Source organism: Caretta caretta, chromosome 17, assembly GCF_965140235.1.
Source record: "Caretta caretta isolate rCarCar2 chromosome 17, rCarCar1.hap1, whole genome shotgun sequence".
Taxonomy (NCBI): domain Eukaryota; kingdom Metazoa; phylum Chordata; order Testudines; family Cheloniidae; genus Caretta; species Caretta caretta.
The window spans coordinates 7,833,825-7,850,257 of NC_134222.1; positions in this window are offsets into that span (position 1 = coordinate 7,833,825).

Here is a 16,433-nt window from a genome sequence, read left to right on the forward strand (position 1 = left end):
CCTGATCTGTAAAATGGGGATAATATTTACCTCCCCCACAAGGGTGATATGGGATTTAATTAACTACTGATAAAACCGATTGCAAGTCCTGGATAAAAGGCACTGTATCAGTGCAGAGTATTAATACTATTATATGAAACATGAATCTTGTGCTCTTGGTGTTGCAGGAATTTCACAAAAAAGAAAAGGCACATAGCTGGTAAATACATATTCCTGATTACTTCCCACTGCTGCATTTTTTCCTACAGAATCCTCAGTGCCCCCACACACACACACCAAAAAATGTGGTTTCAGCACATTTAGGTTCCTTTTTATCCCTGAAGATAAACATGTTTTCAAAAGTTTCTTGCCATCAGCTTAGATTCCACTTGCAGTCTGGCAGGCAGCAGAACAAATTGTGATAATTGTGTTTAATTAAAAAGCGTAAATGGATTATCTTCAGGTATGGATGATTTATTTAACTAATCAGTCTGATCACAGTGAATATATAGTCTGAAGAATGGAAATAATTTGGGCAAATCCTCTTCTCATCAGCCTGCTAACTGCCCAAAAGTATATTAGGATTACAGGGCAAAGAAAGTAGGACAGTGTCCAGAGAGAACACTTTACCACAGTGTGTGTCATTTCCGACTAGGAGATCTTGAGGGATCTATTTAAATATACCCTTGCACAGGATTCAGCCTTTCCTTCAAAACTACATCCCCTTCTCCAAGGACAATCATTGTGAATAAGGGATTTATGGTCTCATATTTATGTCCTTGATGTTCTAAATTATTGGCCCAATCCTGCAAAACAGTTTCTCATGTGCACACAGTGATTGTGCCAGGGCATCCCCCTGGATTCAATAGGACACTGAGTGAGAATAAAAATGGAAGACTAGTCCCTGCATGGAAACTCGATTAATTCTTTGCATGTGTTTGTACAGTGCCTGGCATGCTGGGGGCCTGGTTTAGGCACTGTTGCAATATAAATACTAAATCAGAATAATAAATATAAATGTGTCTGAAAAGCCAAGTGTACACTGGGACAGAGTCTAAATTGACCCTGACCTCCATAGCATTACTAAAGTAATGGATTTGCACAAAATAGGAGCGGCCTATTTGTTGATTGGGATTGACAGGTGGCGCCCACACCAAAGCAACAGAAGACCCGCCCTCTCAAGCCAGGGAGGGGTCATAGGCGCTGCTTTGTGCAGGAGGTCAGACTAGATGATCATAGTGCTCCCTTCTGACCTAAGTATCTATGAATCTATGACATTAACCAGTAGTAGACACTGAGTAGAGAACACCCACTGCTGTGAGGTTGGCAGCTCCAGTCCTCTTTTATTCACAAAGTAGGGGCAGCAGCACTGCATATTGACACCCTGCCAATATGACTCAATATTATCCTGCAAAGATCACCCCTACGGACGAGACACTCAGTCTTCCAAGTCCATTTGCTCCGAGATTGCCAGCAAGGATGCCAATTTTGGCCAGTCTTGGTGGTATGTTTTGAGGCTGACGCCTGTCTACTGAGAACCAGCCACTTGACCAGCTCACTTCATTTCACATAGACCATCTCAACAGTTATCACACTGCGAAGGCATTTGCTCAGTTCAGTCCTGAGTGGCATTGAATCCAGGGATGCCTAAGAGAATAAGACTCTATATTAAGCATCCCTATAGTCGTTCAGTCCCCCAGCTCGCTGGAGTTAAACGCGACCTTCCCTCCCCAGTTAAATCATCCCAAGCACACTTTGTTCATTTTAAATTGTGACTTCTCTGATCTGGGTTGCCGTTTTTAAATAGAAACCATCCCGTAAATCTCACCATTCCCTCCCACCACTTAGCACTTTTTCCCTCTCCTCTGTTAGTAGGCAACCTTCCTTCACAGTTCTATTAACTGGTGCTTGGAGAATCCCTTTTCCGTTATATTGTAGTGTCAATAACTTAATCTTCCTCAGTAACATTAAGAATCTGCGGCACAGTTTGCTGCCCATTCACACTGTGTGTTGAAAATATTTCTTGTTGCATTCTTCTTGTGTTAATGGGTGATGTTTAATAAAAATGCCAATTAGCTTACCCTAAGGATACCCACGTACACCAAAATCTGGCATTTAAATTAGAAATTATGATTTAATAATTTATCCAGAAATGCACAAATGCAACCGTTTGATAATTATTGAAAGGAGACTTCATAAATATGAGATCACTGTGATTGGTTACTAAAGCTAAGCTACAGAAATGCCCGGTAAGGTAATAGCACGGAGCCAGACTGTGAACCCCTTGCCCCCATTCAGGAACAGTTACTCACAGAAGTAGTCTCAATTAAATCAATGGAACTATTCTTGCAAGTAACTGCTCACCAGTGGAAGCAAGGGATTTCCAATCTGTACCTAGTCTATATTACTATTATTTATTATTTGTTTTGCGATAGGACCTGGGAGTCCCAGTCATGGATCAGGACCATCGTACTAGGTGCTGTACACAGAACCCAAAGATGGGTCCTGCCCCAAAGAACTTACAATTGAAGTAATTGTGGATTTGATATTTTGAACATTTTAATATAACTTTATTGATTAGTTGGCGATTGGTCATGCTTTGAGCAGGGGGTTGGACTAGATGACCTCCTGAGGTCCCTTCCAACCCGGATATTCTATGATTCTATGAACTTTGGAAAGTTACATTCCCGTAGTAAGAGTTGCATCAGCTCTCCGTGATCCTGGGAAGGATTCCTTGTCTGTTCCAGCTGACGTTGTTTGGGAATGAATGATATTAAAATGAATGGACAGTTAAGAATTATGCGTTCAGAGGCCTGGATACCTCAGGGGATTGCTATATGGGAGACAGAAGCATTTGCTTCTGAGTCACCAAGCCCAAGTCACTAGTGGGTAAAATTCACCCTTGAGCAAGGGCCAGGACAAAGGACTGTGGATCACTCTCAAAACAGGGCGTAAGTGGGATTTATGTGGTGACTAGGCATTGTGCTGGCTCCTCTGCGCAGGCAAGGATTTCGCCCTAGTGAATGGCCGTCATTACCATCTGAAGGCTGTTTGGCTATTTATGGGAAATAAGCTGGCACTCTTAGTCCAGTTCCCAGGGAACAGGTGTCCCCATTACAAAAGCCTTCCTCCTAATTGTCCCTCTCATCATCTCTCTGCTGAACTTGCCAAAGGATGGGCCCTGAAGACTGGACTGCCATCTCACCATGACAGAAGAGTACATTCAGGTCTAGGCTGAGGCCTATTGTCTGGCAGGGTTTGCTGCTGTACTGTACCTGCTCTGTGGACAAAGACGAATCTAGTATCCAGGCTCAACCAAGCTTTTATATGACTTAGGAATTTGGGCAGCCTGGTGATCTGGTAGTAACCTGCCACCCAGAGATCTGAGCTCAAGACAAAATCTTTATTTCCAGGCTGGGAGCACTGTGCACTAGCCCGTTGGGCAGAGGGGCATACCTCATACCGCTGTATGGTTTCTCATCTGGCTGTCTTGGGAATGACATTGCTTGACTGTGAAGAGAGGCATGTCCAGTCCTCCTACAGTGGAAGGATAGTGGCTGCAATACATCCAGGCTTGGATGGGAGGTGTAAAGGGGAGAGACTTGCAGAGATCCACAGGGCTGCTACACAGTTTTAGTAAATCCCTTTAGAAAAGGAAACCAACATTATCCTAAAGGATGGGGGTGGATGGAACCACTTCTAGATACTGAGGGCGGGACTTTCACAGTCATTAGAAATTAATGGTAATTGGGCATCCAAAACCCATTAGCAGCTTTGCAAATCTCACCCTGCATATTCTGTGTAACTCGGTGAGGCCAAGCGCTACATTAACCGGCACTGCTAGCTTCATAGCTTTCCAAAACCACGTAAAGCAGGCACGTACGCAGGGCAGTGGCAAGCTTCATTTGCAGACTGGATCTGCAATAACCGGAATAAATGTGCAATAAAATGCAACTGTAGTTTGCGTAGCCTCTTTCATATGTGTTCAATAAGACCGATTAAATAGTAGCAGAGGGGGAGAGAAACTGGGAGACAGATGCAAGGGGGGACACATCTTTTACCATGATTCAAAATGAGCGCGAGTTTGATGTGATAGATTCAGCAAGGCCATTTCAAACACAGGCTGCAGAAGAGAAAGCTCTTCCGCCAACCATGGTGAGAGTGTGTCAAGAGATGGCGAGCAGCCGGGTGTTAGGCAGACAGAGGGAGCAAATAGGACAGGAAGGATGGTCTTGAGGTTAAGGTGCCATAACGGCACTCAAAAGATCTGGGTTCCACTCCCACTCTGCCATTGACTCATACTGGATGAGTCACTTCACCCCTTGGGGCCTTCTCAATATGTAAAATGGAGATTAACATTTACCTACTGGAGCGGTGGTGAAGATTAATGTCTATGAGGCATTTGGATAATACAGTGATGAGGGCCATATAAATACCTAGATAGATATTTACAATGTCATGACCATCCTATTGGTTATCACCAGGGATTGAAGCCAGCCTCTCCTGATCTAAGAGCATGATCCACTACAGCTTGAGTTAAAGGATTAAGAGCCAGATTTTTAAAAGTATTTAGGCACCAAACTCCCTTTGAATACCTTTAAAAATCTGGCCTTGATTCCCCTTACTTAGCAGCTGGAGCAAACTCCTAACCTCCTGTGGATTGAGCACAGAAAAAAGATGAGCAACACACACTGAACAGTGGGCTAAGTAAACATTAGGTATCTGGAGGAAGCTCCTGTGGGGTTTCAAAACCAATCAGGCCATTTTGAACTGGACCCTTCTCTGAAGGTGGCACTCCTAGGATTGCTTGATGATAAAGGTGATGTGATCGTTAGTCCAGAGATGCGTTTTCAGGAAGCATCTTCATAAAATAAAATTTCTGAAATGTTGCTTAAAAGCACCCACACTAGGAAAAATCCACTGCTCAAGTAATATAACAAGAAAAAATAATTAAGGTCTAATGAGGCCAATGTTCCACCCTAACACCTTTTCAGTTTCATTTAAAACCTCTACTAATTTGCCAGGAAAAATAGTCTTCACTTGGGTCTGATTATTTGAATCATGTTCTGTCTCTTCATTTAAATGAGAGGTTCACATAAAGAATTTTTTAATATATATTTTAAATTACAATCCTGACTTTTTCCTATTTGATGATAGTGTATGACTCTTGGTCAGAAGGCCATGATTTTTTGCTGTGATTTCCAAAGCATTTAAAGTGAAATCAGTGCAATAGATATTGAAACAATGTAATAGATAATTCCATATATTTAACCAAAGACAGACCCCACGACACAATATTTGGTTAGCAGAAAGAAGAGAAAACCCTTGACAAAAAGACTGGCAGACTGGGATTTTTATATGTGTATGTATATTTAGCTCTGATATTCTGATCTCTCTCAATTTATATCAGGCGTATTTCCATGAACTCCAGTGTTAGTTATTGCAAGTCGAGGCAAATTCAGCAAGTTTGCTGTTGTCAGAGTGGTGATGGCTAAGAGGCAGAGTGATGATAGCTAAGCACAGCAAACTTGGCTTCCCTTTTGATCAACAAACCCAGGTTTGCTGCCAGTGAAGCCTGGTCATTGCTGACTAGAGCTCCTGCTCCACTGATTTCCTCCCTCTCCGCCTGTAAATAAACAATGAGATAGGAAGAGACTTGTCCTGCATTTGTAACTAAAAACACACATGCATCCATCTGACTGCAATCCCCATACCCATATTCACACACACACACAAATCCTGACTTTCACACACGCCTCATGGTCCTATCCACACACAGAGACAGATCCTTGCACACATACACCACGTTCATATCTGCTTTGTGTACCACATGCTGTATAACAACAAGAGAGGACTCCGTTTTTAAAAAAAATAAACTGGCTCTTTATTAAGAGAAGTATTTACAGAAATGTTGCAACTGCTGCTAATGTTCTAGCCAGGTGCACACAGACTGACTTCCTCGTGCCTCCTCCAAACTCTTCCCTCCTGCAACCTGTGCTCTTCCCTCCAAGTTCCATGCAGGTTGCTGCAATAACATCCACACACAGGCAGATCTGTGCCACATACATATGTGCACACAGGCATTTCTATGCATACTCTTGGCTGACCACATCAGTGTGCGCACTTAGGCAGGTGCTTGCACGCATTCACACACACACATGCCATGTTGACTTGTGCATGCAATGGAACTATCCTGCAATGGATATTGAAACTATAGCTTGCCTGACTCTCTGTGAATTATCTTCTACAATTACAGATTCAGAGACACACGCTGTTCACAATAGATGCAATGAGGACTCGAACTGGTCCCTCAACCAAAAAAAAAAAAGTTTGCCCATTAAATATTACCCATTCATCCCATTATGTTGCTTATGTTATGTTGTATTAGCATAGGCTGTGCCCTAATAAAAAGAGGCCTTAAGACTTAAGTCTTGCCACCAAAATGGGAGTGTGAGAACCCTGTGTTTATAGCAGATTCCTGCCATAAATTCAAGGAGTGGACACCCAACCCAGATTAATTGCAGCTAAGAAAAGCAAAAGGCAACTATACAAGGGAAGCAGAGATTTACTGCATAAACCACGGTACCACTGTTTTGTGCCATTCAGTAAAACGGCATTACCACAAGATAAATCAAAGCAACTCAGGATAGTGCGTATCAGTAATGGTGCAGTATCTGTGGGTCACCTTGCACCTTCATATCTCAGGATGTTGGCAAGGGAAGGGGTCTCACCTGTAATTCCTGTACCGTAGAGCCTTATTCATCCACACTAAAGACTGAGAGGTACTTTGCAAATTGCCCTGCTTTGTGAATTAGTGAGTGTGTGATGAAACAAGGCTAAAGCAAATCAAGGAGGCTACATCACAAAATATCTTTTTTTTCTTTGCCCACTTATTTTGGCAAGTACTGCTTACAGTTATTCGGGATGGTGCTTCGGTGTCGGGGAATGTACAATGGTACATTCTGTAAAAGTGATGAAAGCTTAGCTGGGTGGAGCAGAAGGGTGGGTCTTGTGGCTAAGGCACTAGAATGGGACTCGGATTTGGGTCCCATTCCTAGCTCTGCAACGTACCTCCAGCATCATCTTGGGCAAGTCACTTGGGCAGAGATGTTCAAAGCCTTCTAGGGGATTTGGATACACAGTTCCCATTAATTTTAATCTCTCTATGCCTCAGTTCCCCAATTGCAAAATGGAGATAATATTTCCTTTCTCCCACCCTTTGTCTGTTGTGTCTACTTAGGCTCCACTCCTGCAAACATTCACGTGTCCTTAATTTTACACACCCCATTGAAATCAGTAGGACTACATTCCTGCTCAAAAGTAAGGACCCTCACAAATGTTTGCAGGATAGAACCCTTCAGCAGTAAACTATTTAGGGCAGGGATTCTCTCTTGATATACATATGTACAGCTCCAAGCACAATGTGACCCCCATCTCAGGTGGGGCCTCCAGGTGCTACTGTAATACAAATTAAACTGATTCATAATCTCAGATTATTGTTTCTGATGTTAAATTGGAGTGAGACTGGCAGGGTTCTAGGGAGGTTTTGCAGATAAACAAAGAAAGAAAACATGAAGTTCTACTTCAATTCCTACGTAAATGCAGGTTTAACGATATCCTCTGCTCCTGCAACCTTTGCTGATGCATCTGCCAGAAACTCCTCAACTGCAGAGCCCCCAGCCTTCATCTATCTTGACCACCCCACATGCAAATCTTACTTTTATTAAGGTTCTCCATTGTAATTGACGTTGTCAGTGGCACCATATTGATTAAACATCACTCTGGAGGGCTAAGTACAGAGCGGCAAATACCCCAGCAAAGACATTACTAGAGATATGAGCCAGGTGGAACAAAGGCTCATCACCAGGTTGAACTTTGGCAGCCTTACAACTCCAATTACCGATGCTTCCCAAAATTTTGCTGCTTTGGGGTTGTTTTCTTGTTTTAATCCGGATCGTTTCTGTGACTTAGCCATTTTGTGGCCTTGAATTATTATTTTATGTGCCAAAAAATTGCTGTCCTGTTTTTGGTTTTAGTTTTTTTAAGCTTCTGGCTCTAGGAATCATTCCTCTGCTTAGCACTCAAATGTCATTGTGGTAGCAGCTGCTCGGTTTGCCTCTTGCTGGCCGCAGGAATTTTGTGCTTCTCAATTTAAAGGTAAATCAATACAGTCATCTCAACTGAACTTTTCTGTGTCGGGCGGCAGGGGTTAAATCTTTGACTGTGCAGGTCTCTGAACAGATACCCCATAGCCAGATTCTGATCTCATTTACTCCACTGTAAATCCAGAGTAACTCCAGATTCCAACTCCAGATTTGCAGTGGCCTAAATAAAATCAAAATCCGTCTGTGTGTGGTCGTTGTTGATCTGGTAGGTAGCCATCATATAGTCCTGCTTATTATTGAATTTGGTTCACATGTGTCTGCATTGGCCTCTTCTCTGCAAAATACTTTTTCTTCAATCAGCTCTAAAATTAAAAAAGAGTTAGAGGAGTGAGTTGAGTGGAAATAGTTGCAGATACTGTGACGTTGGTTTTACCTGGGTTTTTCCCCTGTATCTCCTGCACAAAATGTAGATCAGAAAGTTCAACAAACAACGCAGCTTCCACAACCTCAGATGATGCAGTATGGCCTTTATCCAAAGTCAGTTGAAGTGAATGAAAAGACTCCCATTGATTTCAGCCAGCTTTGGATCAGGCTCTTAGAAAAGCCAAATTGCATACGAAGTTTTATTTAAGTACTGATTACAACTATTAAAACACATGCACAATTACAGAGACCTCCATCTGGACTGCTCCTAACCGTTTGCATGCATAGCTGCTTATAGGCAAAGGGATGCAATTTGTCAGTTCTCAACTGGCAGAGCATCAGTTACAAACTCCTCCTCTGTGCAGAGATCAACTCTTCCAATGATGCTTAATAGGTGGTGATGGTGATCTTTAGTGGCTAGTAATACTTGGTGGCTAATAATAATTTGTATGACTATAGTATCTTTCATCCGAGGATCTCAAAGAAGCATTTATCATTCAGACTTTACACAAACCTTTATAAGTCAAGTAACTTCTGTGTTTCCCATTTTACAAATAGGAAAACTCTGGTATAGAGTGTCACTTGCCTGAAATCCTGTAGTTAGTCATTAGCAGAGCCAAGAACAGAATCCAGGAGTTCTGATTCCCAGTTTTACGCTCCAACCACCATACCTCACTCCCTCTCTACTATACTTTTGACTTTGTAAGAATCGTATCGGTTTTCTTAATGAAAACTAGAGCTGGTCAACTACCAGAAAACGTTTTTACAAAAAAGAAATTCCAAATTTTGAAATCCTTATTCTAGAGATTTAAAAAAAAGAACAATTTTTGATTTATTTGAAATGCTTTGAGTTTCACAGAGTTTTATTGGATAATTTTTGTCGCTGAAATGTTTCTTTTTGTTTTGTTTTGTTTTGCAGTTGTCCTTTTTAAAACAAAACAAAACTTTTTTTCTCCTTTCCCCTTTTGCCAATGAACAAGGGGGACAAACGTTGGGGGTGGAAGGGAGAGAGAGAAAAAAATTATCAACCAAAAAACTGCATTTTTCACTTTTTCATTTTTGATAAAACTGGAAATTTCAGGGGGAAATTTTCATGCAAATTTAAAAGGTCAAAAAATAACCCCTTTTTGATAAAAATATGTTTCATGTGAAAAAATTAAAATAATTTCACTGAATAGATAACTGTATACCTAGTACATTTTTCTGGCATGGGAAGTATCCTACACATGGCAGGGTTTGAGAGAGAAGAAGAGGGTATTCCACTAAACCAAATACAAGGTGCTTTAAAATAACCGGGAAGGCCTAGACAAAAGAGCCTTTATAATTTTGAATTATAAATTGGGCCTTATCCTTTATGAAAAGAATCTCAGAGCGTTTTCACAACTCAAAGGTTCTGGCTGTGCAGCCATCTCGCATAACTGAATTGTCCAGGGTCTGTTCAACTGTGTCACAAATAAGATTTTAGATAAGCAAGAGCCCGCTCTTTGTTTTGACTGAAGATGTATTAAGATGAAGTAGTTAGTAATAGTAATACATAGTAAGGGATGTATTCAGGGACAGAGTGGGTAGCTAGTACCTCTCTTCTCTCTGTCTATCCGTGCTCTGATTATAGCTCCCTTCAATGTAGCATTTGACCACTTCTGTAATATCTCTGATGATCATACAGCTTAATGTGTTGACTCTCCTTGTCCTCAGGTAGGTATCCGTGGGTGTGTCTACTTTGCTGCTTAATTGTACAATGTGATTCTCAAGCTCTGTTCAGGGCCTCTGACGTACAGCCAGAGTAGAATATGGGCCAGATTCTCAGCTGCTGTAAATCAGCATAGGTCTATTGAAGCCAATGATTCCCACCAGCCGGGATTCTGGGCTTGTATGCTGTCAGCTCAAGCTTCCTCTCATTCAGACGGGCCTTGTAGGATTAAAATGCATGACCCATCAAGATTTCCTCTTTAAAGACAGTAGCACACATTAAAGTCCCTAAAGTCTAGCTGACCCTATTTGGATTCCTTTTGTGTTCCTCAATTGTATATGGACATTACAAAGAGGAATCTAGTTGAGTGTCTTCCTGGCCCCATTTCATTGCCCCTGACTATCTCAGACAGTTCGTTGCTGATTCTGTGGCCATGAGGCTGATGTATCTTGCCAACTTCAATTCCTATCAAATATGTGGCAGAAGAAGGGTTATATTAAGGTCACTCCTCCTTGATCACATGGTTCTGAGGGTGTCACTTGGAAAACCCCTGGGGATCCCAGAATCAGTGGCATCCGTAGCCTCTAACAGCTGGGGCGAATTTTGGAGTCAAGGTGAGAATCATAGCTCGCCTAGAGGTCACTGCCCTATTAATGATTTTACAGTCCTTTGCTTTTTACACCGAATCCCAGTCAAAATAAACAAAGTTTATGACAAGTTAGGGTTTGGGGGCTGAACTGTAAACAAATGTGTCTTTGAAGAGTGACAATGAAATAAATCATGATTGCTTAATTGGCACACTTGATAATGCCATTATGATAAACAAGGGACTGTCGGGAATGCATTTGATGATGCCTATGGCATGGTTTGGGAGAAATATTTTTCATCCTCATGGGAGAGCCCAGAGTGTCTGGTGATTAGGGCAGAGGAATGAGTCAACAGAACCCCTGGGTTCTTTCCCCAGTTTTGCCACCGACTCACTATGCAAGTCGCAGGTTAATCCCTTGTCTTTATTACTCACCATCTGTAAAATGGATTTCCCTAAAAACTTGCTGGACTGTTGTGAAGTTTAATTAATTAATATTTGCTGCGTGCTTAAAAGTTCCTGTGAAGATGCTCTGTGTGTATTGTATACGAAGTCGGTAAGCAACTAGAGTAAAATCTCATTATACCGTGCATCCCAGCACTGCTACCATTATCCCATAGAATGTATTTCTGAAGATGCTCTTGCCATGCTTCATAGAGCTCAATTAAACATTTCATAGCTCCAATTTCTATAGGTCCTGATTCAACGACCTTTGACTTCTATAGACTCTTATGATGGAGTAGCCCAATGTATAAAAAAGTTATATCACTTTCTTTACGGAGTTCATCTGTCCACACAGGTCTACATAGCTCTTTTCCATTTCTAATTGCAGGAGGAGTTGGGGAATGGGATTTTCAAAAGTGCTTTAGCCAGTGGGAGTTTTCACACTGACTTCAGAGGGAGCAAAGGTAGGCCAACACCGAGCACGTCCGTAAAGTCTATCCATATTTTCACCGTCATGCCTGTGGTGCAGTGCCCTAAAAAAAAGAAAAGTCCAGCCCAAGCCGCTCCATCAGCCAACAATACACTAGGCAGTGAAGAACACAAGATCTGTGGTTTATACATAGTTGTGAAACTGCCATGGTACGAAGGCTCCCCAGAGGAATGGCATTCGAGCCTCAGCAGGGAAAAACGGCATTGAATCTTTACTCCGGCGGTTGATTCAGGCACCCCGTCTCCTGAGTGGAGACTCATGTCTTTTTAAAACATGAATTTAACCGGGGCCGATAAATTAAATTGACTCAAAAGTGGGCACACAGACTTGCACGGATTTAACTAAACCTGTGTAACTTGGTGCATCAACCAGGCCTTACTGGTTTAAAGCAATCAAAATAATCCTAGTTTAAACTGAAATAAGGATTTCCAGAGGGCTTTTTGCACCAGTTTAACTAAACCAATTAGAAGATCACACTTTTAATTAAACTGATACAACTTCCTCCTGTAGACAAGCCTTCGGTCTTTCCTGGTGAGGAGGCGTCCACACCACACAAAAAGGCACCATTAGAATTGGCACTCACTGGAACCCTTGTTGGCAATTTCAGCAAAGAACAGCCCTCAAGATAAAGAGTTAGGTACATTAGTAGGAGCAATATAGAAAGGCTTGAAGCGTCTGTACCCATTCTACGGGTATTCTTTGGATAAGTAGAGGACTTTCTTTTGCAGGGCTGCAATATGGCATCTTTTACCACCCCTAAATGGGAAAGAGTGGAGGGAGAAGAGGTTGGAGGGGGAGGAATATGGGGTTGGATCTGCCTGGCGCAGAACACTCTAGCTGTGGTTGAGCAAAACACTTGATTTCAGTGGTACTATTCTCATGCTTAATGTTTGATCACATGCTTAAGGGTTTGATCCTGCACCATTCAAATCAATGAGGGTTTTCCATTGATTTGAATGGGATCAGACTCAAGCCCTAAATGCATTGCTGGATCAGGGCCAGAGGTTTCAGCACTATGTAGGATCCAGCCGATAAAGGAAGAGGCGATAGGGAAGAGGGAAAGGAAGGTAGAGACCAAAGAAATACAGATATGAAGTCTTACATGTTCAATTTCCTCAGATGTGCAGGTCTCTCTTGTTAATATTAAGCAACCCATGACAACACCGTTGCTCTGCATTTTCTAAAGGAATAACTATTAGCCTGATAAACAAACCTAGAAGTGTCCTAAGTTCAACAGAATGTCTCCTCTATAGAGATTTTATGATAAATGTAACTAGGTAATAGGTATGCAAAAAAATAAAACAGAGAAAATTAACACTGGCATTGCGCTAGGATGTTCACTATAAATGCTGGATTCTTATAGGTAAGGGGGAGAAAAAAACCCACAATCCTTTCTTAAAACCCAGTGATACAGGCTAATTTATATGCAGTTATTCACGTGTGCAGTAAATTCCAATTATGTTTACAGATGTCTGCTTAACATTTATGGAAAAGGAACCTCAGCATGTCTGAAATATCCATATAAGGAGCTTGGACTGGGCTTTCTATTTTTTTAACCCAATACCAATATAATTATATTTTGCAGATTTAAAAAAAAAGAAAATCCAGCTGAGCTCTCTGCTAGAAGGTTTAAGATTCAGTGTATTTGTTTTGGTTATATGACCATACTGTAAACATTTTAAGACTCTACCATCTTTTAAAATGGCTTTATACACCACTAGTAAGGGTTAGTCAGTTTTGCAAAAAACCAAATAAGTAAATTTAAAAAATATGTAGGTCTCCAAACGGCTTGTTCACTCTTCATCTGGGAATTTCTCATGCTGGAAAATATTGCCTGGTTGTTCTCCTTTGAACACCTCTCTGTTATGTATCTGACAAGTGTGTAACACTCTCACCCCTAGGGACACTGGCATTTTGTTCACAAATATGTGAAAAAAACACAGAACTGTTGTTGTTTTAAATCCTTTTTTCCCTAGTAGTGCATGTTCATTGAATTATTGTCAGTTTTGCCCATTTCGTTACTGATTTGTGGAATGTGTTGTTATGCTGTTTGTGATGACGATGACAATAATACTTGTATATAATTATTCGTATTACCCATCAGCCCCTGTTGAGATCAAAGCCCCGCTGCACTAGGTGCTGTACATATATGTAGTGAGAAATGTCCCCACCCCAAAGATTTTACAATCTAAACAGACAAGAGTGTGAGAGAAACAGAAGCACAGAGAGATGAATTTTCTAACTGTGACAATAATGCATTTACACAGCACCTTTCATACCAAGATGTTCATATCCCTATTTTTGGTGGGGAAACTGAGCAACAGAGAGGCTACGTGACTTGCAGTCACAGTGAGTCAGTGGCAAAAGAAGGAGCAGGTCCGAGTAATCCTGACACCCAGTCGCCTGCTCTAAGTGGCAATTACATTCCCAATAATGTTGCTACCTCTCTAATGAAATCTCCTGATGCACTGTACTGAATCGGTAGCACTTTGCGCCCACTCCTGCACTGGTGTAAATTACTGTACGAGGCACGGGGCAATGGAGACTCTGGCCCTGAAAGTGAAGGTTTGTTTCTTGCTATTCCTCTGTCTGAGGATATTGAAACTGCCCATTCTCTCTTCATCTGAAACACCTATATTTTGCTACAGCACATGCTCATGGCATCACAGTAAGGGACTAACTGGAGTCTGAAGACTCTGTCAATCCATGGGACAGGGACAGTCGGCATCCACGCAACATCCCCAACATTTACAAGGCACGGCCATGAAGAACGAGCGAAAATCACTTAGTAAAGGAATTTTTTTTTTTAAGGCAAAGTTGCTTATTTGTGTGTATCCACCTCACTTTTCCATTGGACACTGCTGGCTGATCTCACACACAGCATCCCCCGCAGCAATCTTATGTGTATTTGGTAGTTACTTAACACACCATGTTAGCATGCAGGAACTGTGTAGCAACTTCAGCAAGTAACTAAACTGCAAATCACCACTGCCATTGTTCAGTGACCCATCAGGCATTTTAAACACTGTCTCAGTACTTCTCTGAGCAGAGTTAGTCCATTTTGCCATTGTTTAATCAGAGGCTATGAGAAGGCCTGCTTTTTCTTTTGCTAAATAACTACAGATCTGTAATATTAAAGCAGGCAAGCTCAGGTGTGTGAATTTAAACTACACGTGTATTTGGAAATGGAATATTTTTTTCTCCTCCTTCTGAAGCGCTAACCCAGTTAGAATATTAATCTGGGATTGTAAAAGCTACTGTATGAAATCATTTCTCCAGAACACACACAGCCCTAAACCATTCTTCAAATATTGAAGCAATCCTGCCGCACCAGAGGACTTTGTTTTGTGTATTTGCTCGTCCGGCCTACAGACTGAGGTGGGAACTGAATCTTTCCATGTGTTTCCTTGTGGAGACAACATAATCTCCAGCAGGTATGCACAAAAGATTTGTTTTGAATTAACACCTTATTGGTTTTGTGTAAAGTCATCTGAGGGCTCAACAGCGAGCAGAGATTATGCCCGCTGCACTTAAAGCATACGCAGGAGTCATATCAGAACAGCAGACCCGGCTATGCTGTCACGCCGTATTTTGTAACATTTTCTCAAGGTGTTCAGACACCAGAGTGATGAATGTGGTTGTCATAAATATAAAGGGAAGGGTAAACACCTTTAAATCCCTCTTTGGCCAGAGGAAAGACCCTTTCACCTGTAAAGGGTTAAGAAGCTAGGATAACCTCGCTGGCACCTGACCAAAATGACCAATGAGGAGACAAGATACTTTCAAAGCTGAGGTGGGGGAGAAACAAAGGTTCTCTCTGTCTGTGTTGCCTTTGCCGGGACCAGAGCAGGAATGCAGGTCAGAACTCCTGTAAAGGGTTAATAAGCAATCTAGTTAGATATGCCTTAGATTCTGTTTTGTTTAAATGGCTGGTAAAATAAGTTGTGCTGAATGGAAAGGATATTCCTGTTTTTGTGTCTTTTTGTAACTTAAGGTTTTGCCTAGAGGGATTCTCTATGTTTTGAATCTGATTACCCTGTAAGGTATTTACCATCCTGATTTTACAGAGGTGATTCTTTTACTTTTTCTTCAATTAAAATTCTTCTTTTAAGAACCTGATTGCTTTTTCATTGTTCTTAAGATCCAAGGGTTTGGGTCTGTGTTCACCTATGCAAATTGGTGAGGATTTTTATCAAGCCTTCCCCAGGAAAAGGGGGTGTAGGGTTTGGAAGGATTTTGAGGGGGGAAGATGTTTCCAAGCGGGCTCTTTCCCTGTTATATATTTGTTAGACACTTGGTGGTGGCAGCAATAAAGTCCAGGGGCAAAAGGTAAAATAGTTTGTACCTTGGGGAAATTTTAACCTAAGCTGGTAAAAATAAGCTTGGGGTTTTTTCATACAGGTCCCCACATCTGTACCCTGAAGTTCAGAGTGGGGAAGGAACCTTGACAGTGGTGAAAGGGCTTAAGATCAAACCCACTGAAGTCAATGGAAAATACTCTTATTGATGGGCTTTGGATGAGGCCCTATATGCATTGGTAGAAGTTATAACCGGCTGCAAGCCATAGATACAACATTTGGGCTGGATTCGTATCAGTTTGGGCAGGTGGATTTGGATTCAGAACCTTGGTTTAGTCCATAACAGGAGCTAGCTGCGAAGTTCAGCTCAAAATGCCGATCGAGAACCAATCTCCACCAAAGTTTCTAGATGTTCCTT